We start from the raw sequence: 10076 nt of genomic DNA, 5'->3' as shown, positions 1-10076 counted from the left end.
TTTAACATTCAAATCACGCAAGTAAATATAATTATGTTTGATTACAATACCGAACAGGTGAAATTTGGCTTCATCAGTACAATCAAACTGTCTCAACTGTAGGCCTTCTTTCAATTTGGTGATATACTCTTCAGCAAACTGCAGACCGCGATCAAGATCACCTTCATCCAATCTGTTGATGAGTCTCGGATGACATAAAACTATGTTCATACTAGCAGCGTTCACCCCGCTTCGCTGGGGTCACCCCGGAACGCAATAAACTTTGTTACTTAGATAATTTTTACTTTTTCGCTTTCAAGTGATATGATAAAAACCATAGAAGATTGCAGTAAATGTTAACATTATATCGCCTGTCATTTATGTTAACCCGCCGAGTGACACGGTCATGTGGGTTGCATATAAATACGGTTAGATTTAGCTATGATGAGCTAACAAAGGATTTCTACGTTATGGACACTTGAATGGTCAATTATCTCAAGACACTGGTAATTGAAAATTAAAGTGATATGATAAAAACCATCTAGGGTCCAAATCTTAATAACCCCCCAAAAATGAAAGAAATTGGTTCAGCCGTATTAGCGTGATGAGCTAACAAAGGATTTGTACGTTCTCTTTTATATATATAGATTTTTGAGCGTGAACTGAAAATTGTCAGTACTGTAATGATGTTCTAAGAATTGTCAGTATTGCGGACATGACAGCGTGTTGATTTGGATTGGTAAGTTGACGATCGCGAATATCTACTCTAGCCGCTTCTCGTTCTCAGTCGTGGATTTAGGATTGTAGAATTTTAGATTTCTGGGCTTTTGGCATCTATGACCATTTAGCCTGTCAGGTATGAAGGATGACGTCCCTCGGCGAGCACGAAAGGAAGGTAGTAAGGATTGGGAAGGGACGAAAATGGCCCGGGAACTGTAAGTTAGGTACCACCCCGTCATTTGCCTGGTGTGAATGACGAAAACCCAGAAAAACCTCACTCAGGGTGGCTGGCTTGAAAAGGCGTTTTACACTTTTTCGATCGAGTGACTCAACCGGGAATCGAATCCGGTGCTCGCTCCGAAGGCGAGAGCATTATCGACTACGCTACGCGGGGCCACGTTCTCAGTCGTGTTGACAGTGTTTGCTGTCTCTCCACTCGGCAGATGCAGCACGGTGCCAGTTGTTTCGAAGTGTTTATTTGAAAGTGTAATGATCGACAGCTTTGGTCCATCTAGTCCGCACTCAAGATGCCTACAGTGATAAAGTTCCTGCACGTTGTCTGTTATGCAGTATGGGAGTACGCACCGCATTCGTCGCTTTAAAGAAATCCTGCTATTCCCCGTTCCAGAAGTCAGAAGTTCAACTTATAAGAAGACAAGTACTTTAGAACGTTAGAATATGACACTTCTGCTAGAAATTATGGCGATTCAAACTGTGGTTTACTACTTATGGGCCATCCAGTAATACTACATACTAAGATTGCAAACGCTTAACTGAAGAACGAAAATATATGTTAGAGAGGATAGCTTTACCATATACTCGAAATGTGCACAGTGCAATCCGCGGGTGTTCGAACTCTGAAAACAAGATTTGCCGATTCGTAACTTAGATGTTATTATAGCGACAAAAGAATACTTTTTGCTTTTTAACACATTGAAAGCCATGCGCGTGCATAGCACGTGCACGGTATTTTGTCCAAGCTGGCCATGCACGTGCTATGGACGTGCAAGCAAATGTTATTATATAGGATTCCTTGTTGCATGCCAGAGACGTGCAAGATGATTTTGCAGAATCTGTAGGGATACCTCTGCATGCTGCTATACCCTGGTCGGAAGTCCGTTGTAGGCAGGAAGGGAGAACAATAAGGTGATATGGTGTTTCAGCGTAAAGATCATCTTTTGTGTGTGAAATGGAAAGACACAAGGGATGTCTTGATGCTTTCAACTAAACATCAAGCTACATCCACTGAAGTTACCGTAAAATCAAAGAACGGGCCTGTAGGGAAGATAAAACCGAACGTAGTGTTAGACTACAATATAAACAAAGTTGGTGTGGACAAAAGTGATCAATTAGTGGCGTATTACCCCTTCAATCGGAAGCAACTGAAGTGGTGGAAGAAACTATTCTTCCAATTGTTCAATATGTCATGAGCAAATGCATGGATACTATACAAGAAAACTAGAAGAGAAGAACAATGTGCATTTACCAGACTTTCTGCAGAAAGTGGGGGAAGCTTTGAGTGAAAAAGCATGTGTCGAAGCTCAACAAGTTCCTCAATTCTCAACTGGAACCAACAGATTGACCGGGAGACATTTTGCAAAGAAGGTTCCCGCTACGGAAAAAAGAGAATCCTACTAGATATTGTAAGGTCTGTTCTGATGTAGGAAAGGTATATGATGGCAAACGGAAGCGAAAGAACACAACATGGATGTGTCCTGATTATGATGTGGGTCTCTGCATGCCAGAATGTTTCCGTGTTTATCATACCAAGGCTAGGTACGGACTTTTTTCCTATATCGAAAATCATATCCAAGATAAACCATTATAGCTCGCCTTATGACACATGTATGCTTGTAATGTTTGTTTGTGAATGTAGAGGAAGCACTGATCTTTCATGTGGTATGATAAACACACATATTAACCTGTAGAATATTTTTTAATTCTTTATTGAAAAATACCAAAAATGGCTGGTTTTCTGAGTACCTTTTAAAACAAACACGCCGGCTTTCAAAGTGTTAAACACAGAAACGACTTTAACGGTTTCGAAAGAAATGTTTCATATATTCCCTATGAAATAACTACAGTTAGTATGACAGTTCGATCGGTGAAAAGCTGCAACATTTCTTCGCTCGTAAAATACTATAAATAACAGTTCACAATCCCTTCAAAACACTATTGTAATACAAAGAATGACATGAACAAAACGAATATTGGATACACTATTTTTCAAGTTATTTATTAAACCTTTTAGTGACACTTATTGCGTTATATTACCGATAGTTTGTTTATCCAATAACGACAGAGCGTATAATAATATATTGCTAGCAAAAATCGTGACGAAGTACGCGTATATCTATAACTGTTTAAAGAAAAATAACCCTGAAGATATTTCCTATCCATTTACTTGACTATATTGTAGTAACTGAAAAAGCTTTCTTCAGCATTTGGTTTTTTTTTTTTTTTTTTTGGTTTTGTTTGATATCTTCTCTTGTTTCTTTCTCACTGCCACTTAATCTTGGCAGACTGACCGATGGCCACACGGGTGCAAGCACAAATCCTCCAAATTCTAGCCATAACTCAACGCTGTTTCTGCTCAGGCGAAGAAAGATTCACTGTGTAATGTCACCCCTATCCTTTCAGCCACGTCTTCGTTCCTCTCTTGCCGAAAGATTTGTATTATATCCTTTTTTGTTTGGATCACAAGAAGCTCTTAAAGAAGACGGTACTTAAAGGAGAACGCTCATTCTTTCCTTTCTTCACAGAAGATGATTGTAAAACATGGTCCCTAAGGGAAAATTTTGGATGAGTTCAATTTTCTCTTGAGCTTTATTAATAAATGAACTTCAAAGTAATTCTGGGAACTTTCACTTGTCAATCATAGTATTTGGCATTTTCATTGCCAGTTCATGCGTTTCCAATTAACAGCAGTTTTCAAACAAATAGTGAAGATGCTATCGACAAAGGAAAATTATCTTTTAGTAAGAAGTACAAAAATGTTATACTAGATTAAGTATCAATATTATTTCTTAGAGTGATGTATTAGGATATTACAAGTTTTCATTTCACATATTCCTGTATGATCTGAATTATGATCTTTAGTGAGCTCTTTCGTGGCTAAGCGGTTAGTGTACGCGCCTTTGGCGTGGGAGACCCGGGTTTGATTCCCCGCGAGAGCTTATGTGGTTCGGATTCCACGTTAATCAGTAGGTCCACGTCTCTTATAGCCTCACTGCTGAACGGGACGTTAAACTCAAAATCAACTCAAATCAACTCAACTCATGATCTTTAGTGGCAACAGAACAAAATCTTGCACCTCATGCCAAACCTCTATACTTCGAACAAAGTCCATTAGAGGTGCTCCATAACTTTGGCTGTTTCATAACTTTGAGTAACAACAGACCGTTATGACTTGAGTTATGCTATGGTGAATGAGAGGAATGACGTAGTACGTTCCTTCAGGTTAACAATATGTCATACAGGGATATTATTAACACGTAAGAGGGAAATAACTTAAACAAAAGGAAGTCAGAAGAATTCATGTCACAAATTGCAAACAAATATTTCAATGTTTTCTTTTTTTTTATTTATTTATTTGATTGGATGGTTGATTTAGAATTTCACGTCACGTTTAGCGCCAAGGCTATATCAGATGGAGGACTACAATTTAACATGAGATCAGAAACACTTAAGCTGTCAACTTGGAATCGAATCTGATTTCCCGGGCCAAAGGCGTATACATTAACCATATAGACACAACAGGCTTATATTTGTTTATTTATTTATTCTTACATGCCGAGGTTAAGGCCTACCATGCCTTGTCTCAAACTTCACCATGCTAATGTATGGTATAAATTTTATAGTTACAAGTATACACATAACAATGCAAATAACACACACCTACAAACCACACAAACAAAAGTATAAACTAAGAGTGTTCAACAGCCATTGTCCCTCATATAGAAGGAAATTTATTTTTCCGCAAAGTTACATACTACAGAAATGCACTTTTTCCAGGATAAAAACACAACATAACTATAGCTTTAATGTAACTTTTAGTGCTATTTTTCGTATTAAGCGTTCAACAATCTTCAAGAACGATTATATCTTTCCTTTTTTTCTTTTAGAAAAAACGCTGTTGGACACACTGTATTTATTTCATATTATTATAGGATGTGTGTCCGTAAGCCATTTGCTCTATTACTGTACGATTCGCTGACCTTAATTGCTCTAATTATCTATAGGAAAGTTATGTAGAAATCTATCGCTTTTCCAGACAACATATAAGGCGATTACATTATAAGATCCTTTACGTTCGTTTCCAGATGTAGATGATTCACTCTTTCAACCTGTCACACATATAAACTTAATACCTCTATTGCTTGGAAACTGATTTTGATGAAAATACGATGTAACTACAGTTATAGTTTACAGCAGAATCGAGTTAAGGGTGTTACATATTCTTTTTTAAGTTGACTAGAAAAATTTCTTTACCATGAACCAATTTAACACTAAGGAACAAATAATTCTGTAGCTCCTAAAGTAACACGTAAAATGCTTAATAAAAAATGGATTTGTTTTGCGGAAGTTACGCTGTTATTTTCTTGAATTTACATGTGAATTCACTAATCTCTTACCTTTAACCAATAACTTCGAAATAAGATGATTGGACTACTTTAAATACTATTTCCTTTGGCGTAGGGAACTCAATTGTTTGTATGCTACCGAATCTTAGTGATGAAAGAACAAGCAGAAAGACGTTTTCACTTTTACTGTAATATATAGTTAACAACTATAGGTTAACTATATTTACATTCAGCTAAAATTGTATTCTTTTTGTGAGATATAACATGACATTCAACATGATGTCGTCAAATCAAAACAATTTCTAACTGGAAAAATACTGTGGGTATAAACAAACTCTTAACAATACTGCTGTCATAATCTTATTACATTTTGTGAGCAATTGTTATTACTACCGTGTTATACTAGAACAAGGAAGTTTTGTATCATCATTACGGTCAGACATCATTGCGTCAAAATACTTAATGTAAATCGAGATACGACCAGATTTAGATGAAGACCTATCATTTCTGTATTGATGTATGTATGTACGTATGTTCAGAGAATATTTTGTCAACGATAAATCACGCAAAAGATTACATATACACAAGATGTCCTGCACAACTTTCCATTTGGTTCAATATTAGTAAAGTGCCTGACATTTAACATGTAGATTAAGAAACGACCTGCACAACAGAACAGAAATTCTCACACAAATTAACCTCTGTATTATATGCCGTCAAATGTGTATATTGAAAAGTGTCTGGATTGAGAATATCGTTCAATTTATGTAAGTGGGATAACTGAATTATAATAATAGAAGAAAAGTAATTATCACTTCTCATTATAAAGAATTATAGTGTTCATATTTCCAACTTGGTTATATATTTTTAATGGAATACGAACACTCATGTCCAAAATGATTGTCACATGTCTATAACTGACTTATTGTAAGAATATAATTGGATACTGATTTTGTAGGGTACTTTTAATATACCCTACTGATACTATGTGTATAATCGGGAAATGTATATTTGTGGTAAAATTCATAGAAAGAGAATTATAAATACGAAAATTAGAATGAGTAAAACAAAATGTTGCTAAATGGACAAGAAAGTTTTATTTTCGTTTTATTGTTCTTATGTACTGCTCTTTTGATATGAAAATTAACGCATACATGTCTTTGCCGATTATGCATATACTAACATTGTAAGAAATATCGGGCGAATTCGTTACCATATTATATTCCTACAACAACATATTTATAGATATGCGACAATAATTTTGGACATAAGTGTACATAATTTTGCTGATGGTATTTATATTTTTTCTTGATTTTCCTTTCTGTTTGATTTTCTTTCCTATTCTTTTTCGAACTACAGAGAGCTTGTTCGTAACGCACCACATCCCTCCTTCTGTTACCTTTTGGGTTCAGATGGTGGATACTGGCGACATGTGTTGTAAAAGAAATTTCAAGGTATTCCTACTATAGATTTTGTTGGTGTCATCCGCTTCCCAACAACACAAACCATAGGGCTTTCTACTACACTTAATCTACCTTAGTTTATTCTACTCTCTTAAGCCTAACTTAAACCTACAACAGACATACTACTCACTACTGTTTACTCTACTTGCCTTAGACATACTTACCGGAGAATTCACTTTCATACTCGCCTGATGATTCCATTGGAAGGACTCGATACGTATAATGTCTTCTCCAGATACTCGTCGAAGATATTCGCCTGAAATAAAAGATCAGAGTAATGTATACTTGTAATGTTTGTATCACTGAAGGGTTAATCCATGCCAAGTGATCGAGAAAAAACGGAAAATTTCCGCGGGTGAAATCAGTGCCTACGGTAGCAACATATTTGGACACTGAAGACATGTTTGGGAACAGGAAGAAACTGACGTAGAGGTCTGAATTTGTGTGTGCATGTAGTGCGGGATCATAAGTTTATGCTTAAAAAATTGCAGACCTGTAGCTGCTCCCAAAGACCTGAAAAAATATTGTAAAGTTGGGAACGTATGCCAATTTGGCATATTTCATTGCCCAATATCTCCAATGGGTCTGAATAAAAATATGAAATTTAGGGAATAGTTACTCCTTTAGCATACCATAACACAACAAAGCGCGTTTTGTGTTTGTGAGCAGAAGGGGCTCAAAGTATTAAGGAAGGACGTCATACTCTAGGAGGTGTTTTGTTCACAAATGCAACTGGAAATTCGTTGTTGTGAAGTAAAATAAAGTAAGATAAAAGGCTAGTCCAGTTAAGTATCTCAAGCTCCTTTCTTTCCTCTAGTTGTGAATTACTGTCTTATCACCCATAGTAGCACTGATGAAAAATGCTGCTATCAGCAGAAGGCGAGAAAAGTCAAAATACACACTTGGCAAAAAGTCTGTATGTACTCATTGTCGTTTGGTATATCAATGATATTCAAACATGATTATGCTTGTTTTAGCTGTCAACTCATGCAGAAGACTGTTGTTCTTTCGTTAAATTTACATTCATCAGTCAGTGAACACTCACTCACTGTAAATACTGATTGGGGAATGTAAATTTAACGAAAAGACTACAATCTCCTGCATGAGTTGACAGTTAAAACAATAATAAACAAAATTGAAAATCATTGAAATAGCAAGCAGCAAGAGAAATGAGTATTTACGGACTTTTTTTTTTTTTTTTTTTTTTTTACAAGCATGCATTTTGACTTTTCTCTTCTTCTGCTGATAGCGGCATTCTTCACCAGTCCTGCTGTGGGTGATAAGACAGTAATTCACAACTAGAGGAAAGAAAGGAGCTTGAGATACTTAACTGGACTAGCCTTTTATCTCACTTTATTTTACTTCACAACAACGAATTTCCAGTTGCATTTGTGAACAAAACACCTCCTAGAGTATGACGTCATTCCTTAATACTTTGAGCCCCTTCTGCTCACAAACACAAAATGCGCTTTGTTGTGTGTTATGGTATGCTAAAGGAGTAACTATTCCCTAAATTTCATATTTTTATTCAGACCCATTGGAGATATTGGACAGTGAAATATGCCAAATTGGCATACGTTTCCAACTTTACAATATTTTTTCAGGCCTTTGGCAGCAGCTACAGGTCTGCAAATTTTTTAGTTTAAACTTATGATCCCGCACTACATGCACACACAAATTCAGACCTCTACGCCAGTTTCTTCCTCTTCCCAAACATGTCTTCATCGTCCAAAAATGTTGCTACTGTAGGCACTGATTTCATCCCTTTCAAGTGGTCTTAGACAAAAATTGTAAGAGGACAAAGTTTTAGCTCTGCACAAGTTCGACAAGCTCAGCAATTTTCAATTTGCTAGGACAAATTCAAAACAACGTAAACGCCTGAAATAGAGAAAACGCAAAATAGCGGCAGAAGCTGCGTTGGAACGAGAGGTTTTAAAAATAATTAATTGCGGCTTTGAACGATCATGATACAGTATAAACATTCATGAAAAAATAGATCTTTTGGAAATGGTCGAGCGGCACATGCTTGATCACTTAGAATGGATTGATTCTGAATATATGGCAAGTAATGCATGTCATTAATTAAACTAGTGATTTAATATTATACGGATTAATTTAATTTTACAGAATTGTGCTGTATCAATAAAGATTCCTAAGCTTTCTCTTTCAGCAGTTTTGAACTTAATGTTAAATTGTACTTTCTGGTAAATTTGTATCGCGTACATCCATCTGTGTTGATGTTATGGATCCGTGGAAGTATACAAATGCATCATCGAATCTGGACAGCATTATCATCGTTGTGCGTATAATCATTCTCATTCACTAGTAATGAGTGGTGACCTGTGTCTTGTTTAATATCGCCTCGTATTTCCTTAGCGCCATCTGGAGAAGATCTTATTAGAACAACACTGTTCGTTACAATATTGATATCGAAGGATGCACCTCGGGTATTGATTGAAATCAAGACTACTCTACATCCTGTCCATCATGGAATGTAAAGGAAGAAAACACAATTAACACTATTTTTTTCTCTTCCTTCTCCAAGGATACGCATGTCAGTGAAAGTACAATGATAGTGATCCAGTTGCACTCGTATCTAGTGTCAATTTCAACTATATAACTTATTTCTATTCTTCATTTTTCTACTTTCTTACTAATTAGTATATACGAATTATGTCTAATAACTCAATATTTCCTGTACACAATTATCTTCCTCATGTTCTTCTGCTAGTCACTCAAGATTAGAAACAATATTTAAATATTATCAAAATTCTTGAAGTGTTCTCCCAGCCATTTTCACAGCACAAGACACGAAAGGACATTGGCCATTTCTACAACAATTTCTGCTCGAACTCACCTGCAAAAATTTCCACAATTATTAGGTTCTTAGCTACTAATATTATAGTTTCCTATTTAGAGAAAAATGTCGGTTATAATGTATACAATGTCGCAAATATCTCTGTGTTTAAAAACAAAAATATGGTTGCTATGCAATTAAAATAAACAAAATAAACCTATTATCGTTAAATTTTACCCCATGTGTTAGCATTAGAATGACGTTGCTAAGGTTCTATCTTGAGGAAACTAATGTGACGAAAACTTTAGGTCACTTACGTGACAAAAATCAACATCGGTGTAGTGATCTAGGAGGAGTTGAGCACCAAATATCGTTGCATTTATTTTTATTTATTAACAACTAATTAATAGTAACGATAATGATATATCATTATTACTAATGATTATTATCTGATTAAACAATGTTCACATATAAGTGTTTACTAAGTGTATTTGCATACTATAAACATAGCATACAGAATTATTGTTCTTTTTG

The 10076-nt window shown here is 35.8% G+C and overlaps 1 long non-coding RNA gene across 1 annotated transcript; it reads right to left on the bottom strand.

Moving 5' to 3' along the window:
- Positions 1 to 2957: 2957 nt before the first annotated feature.
- LOC145666802 (uncharacterized) lies at positions 2958 to 9688 on the bottom strand. The gene is made up of 3 exons (XR_014127822.1): positions 9603 to 9688; positions 6910 to 7001; positions 2958 to 3650 (listed from the first exon to the last, which is right to left on the bottom strand). It is a non-coding gene; the product is annotated as an uncharacterized LOC145666802 (long non-coding RNA).
- Positions 9689 to 10076: the final 388 nt, after the last annotated feature.

This window comes from Thermobia domestica, chromosome 1 (assembly GCF_964235325.1).
Source record: "Thermobia domestica chromosome 1, izTheDome1.hap1.1, whole genome shotgun sequence".
NCBI classification, from domain to species: Eukaryota; Metazoa; Arthropoda; class Insecta; order Zygentoma; family Lepismatidae; genus Thermobia; species Thermobia domestica.
The sequence above is the reverse complement of the archived record's forward strand: the minus strand, read 5'-3'. Positions and strand labels throughout refer to the sequence as shown.